This window comes from Salvelinus namaycush, unplaced genomic scaffold (genome assembly GCF_016432855.1).
Source record: "Salvelinus namaycush isolate Seneca unplaced genomic scaffold, SaNama_1.0 Scaffold1066, whole genome shotgun sequence".
In the NCBI taxonomy this organism is placed as follows: Eukaryota; Metazoa; Chordata; class Actinopteri; order Salmoniformes; family Salmonidae; genus Salvelinus; species Salvelinus namaycush.
Window position 1 is genome coordinate 30,001 of NW_024057749.1, and position 2,704 is coordinate 32,704.

General features: G+C 41.9%; 1 protein-coding gene across 1 annotated transcript in view; it reads left to right on the forward strand.

Moving 5' to 3' along the window:
• LOC120035602 (cytochrome P450 27C1) overlaps positions 1-2,704 on the forward strand; it is a 28,300-nt gene extending 25,596 nt beyond the window's left edge. Inside the window, exon 9 of the mRNA XM_038982200.1 lies at positions 1-2,704. This exon is cut by the window's left edge and continues 772 nt beyond it. The gene's annotated coding sequence lies outside the window, so the exon portion shown is untranslated.

The following is a 2,704-nucleotide window of genomic DNA, read 5'->3' on the forward strand; positions in this document are numbered from 1 at the left end:
GTCCGTCCGGCCACGTCTGTAGGGGAATAACTGACAAGACAACCACAAGGCAGGTTTATAGTCCGTCCGGACACGTCTGTAGGGGAATAACTGACAAGACAACCATAAGGCAGGTTTATAGTCCGTCCGGCCACGTCTGTAGGGGAATAACTGACAAGACAACCATAAGGCAGGTTTATAGTCCGTCCGGCCACGTCTGTAGGGGAATAACTGACAAGACAACCATAAAGCAGGTTTATAGTCCGTCCGGACATGTCTGTAGGTGAATAACTGACAAGACAACCATAAAGCAGGTTTATAGTCCGTCCGGCCACGTCTGTAGGGGAATAACTGACAAGACAACCATAAAGCAGGTTTATAGTCCGTCCGGCCACGTCTGTAGGGGAATAACTGACAAGACAACCATAAAGCAGGTTTATAGTCCGTCCGGCCACGTCTGTAGGGGAATAACTGACAAGACGACCATAAAGCAGGTTTATAGTCCGTCCGGACACGTCTGTGGGGTAATAACTGACAAGACGACCATAAGGCAGGTTTATAGTCCGTCCAGCCACGTCTGTAGGGGAATAACTGACAAGACGACCATAAGGCAGGTTTATAGTCCGTCCCGGACACGTCTGTAGGGGAATAACTGACAAGACGACCATAAGGCAGGTTTATAGTCCGTCCAGCCACGTCTGTAGGGGAATAACTGACAAGACGACCATAAGGCAGGTTTATAGTCCGTCCCGGACACGTCTGTAGGGGAATAACTGACAAGACAACCATAAAGCAGGTTTATAGTCCGTCCAGCCACGTCTGTAGGGGAATAACTGACAAGACAACCATAAAGCAGGTTTATAGTCCGTCCGGACACGTCTGTAGGGGAATAACTGACAAGACAACCATAAAGCAGGTTTATAGTCCGTCCGGACACGTCTGTAGGGGAATAACTGACAAGACAACCATAAAGCAGGTTTATAGTCCGTCCAGCCACGTCTGTAGGGGAATAACTGACAAGACAACCATAAAGCAGGTTTATAGTCCGTCCGGACACGTCTGTAGGGGAATAACTGACAAGACGACCATAAGGCAGGTTTATAGTCCGTCCAGCCACGTCTGTAGACCATTAGAAGGCGACAAGTGTCTTTTGGCTAAATCGACATTACATTGACCCTGTCACTGCTTAAAGAAGTTCACAATCTCAGACAGAATTCATTATTTAAAATATTTTTTTGTCACATTCACAACCGTAAGTCAGCTATTTTGAAGCGGGGGGGGGAGGGTTTATGTCATACATCGTGATCGTTTCAGAATGGGAGGATAATGGCAGCCATTTTGGTGAAGGAGGAACCAGAACCAGTTGAATTGGGGCTCATTGGCAGAACAGGCAAAAGGTGACGCAGTTTCTGCTTTAACTGTTACACTTTGGCATGCGATGTATCATACGTTGTTTTTTTAAGAGAATTATTGTCATATACTTTCTACATGTTTTATACCATTCTATACCCAGATGCTATTGTTCTGTGTAAACAGCCTCTAAGATACAGACCATAAATATCAGCTTTTTTAAAATATATATACAATATCAATACTTGTTTCATTTACAACTTGTCTAAGTCCTGTCATCAGGACAGTGTCTGGCTGTGGATTGGCTGCATTGTTTGAATGGAATGTTGGCATATTGGCAGTTAATTTAAAAAAAATCTAAATCTATGAATTGTTCCTCTAAAAGTGGCTAGCTAGCTAACCAACAAACTGTGCAGTTATATCTACAAATGCATTTCTTTTACAGAGTATTTTCATTTGTTATTTGGATTAAAGTGTTCCTTTACCGAAGATGGATGATTTTTTATAAAGTTGTTATGATGAATTAAAGTTGGTTATAGTCAAAACGTTGTCAGATATGTGCGGGTCATTTTGAAATGGCTAACAAGCTAACAACTAACAAGCTAACAACTAACCAAAACCATTGTTTAGAATGTTGCTTTTAGTTGCCTGGCTTGTTAGATTGACGTTATCCGAAATATATATATTTTTTAATGGATGGGTTTATTTGGTGTTTAAAATATAGCAGCTATGCCATTTCAAGCAGAGACTAGAATAACCTGTCTGTATAGGCTATAAATGAGCACACAGAAACTAACCCAGTGCACTTCTTCAAATCTCTTACAATCCTATACGCTCAAAAGGTATTTTTTTTTTTTTTGGGCTGACTGACCTTGAATTGTTCAAATTTGTTATGAGGTTTCTTCCTGGACTTGTTTTCTGGTCATGTGAGCGAAAGAGAGAGAGAGAGAGTGTGACGATTGTTTTATACTGTATGTAGGAAGCACTACAGAGACCGTATTTAAAGAAAGGATTGAAATGGAGAGCGGGGCTTGTCGAAGGGCAGAGCGTACGTACCGTAGGTCCTTCTGTTTGATGAGGAAGAATGTATTGTTTTTTAAATAGAGATTCCAGATCTGGAAATCGAATGGAAAGGTATTTGAACGTGTCATGTTGTTTTGGCCTCGTACTGCTCTGAGCAGTGGAACGAGTCGGAAGACAAAAGGTGCTAGGTCTAACTGAGTCTCCATGTTTACTTGTGAGGAAGAGAATTGGATGTTCATCTTTGATTAGTAGGCTAAATGCCTGACCAGTTTCTATAAATTCCTGTCACGTTAACTAATTGAGATGGTGGTTCCATGTCCTAGAATAAAGTCACTTCCTGTTGAATTCCGTA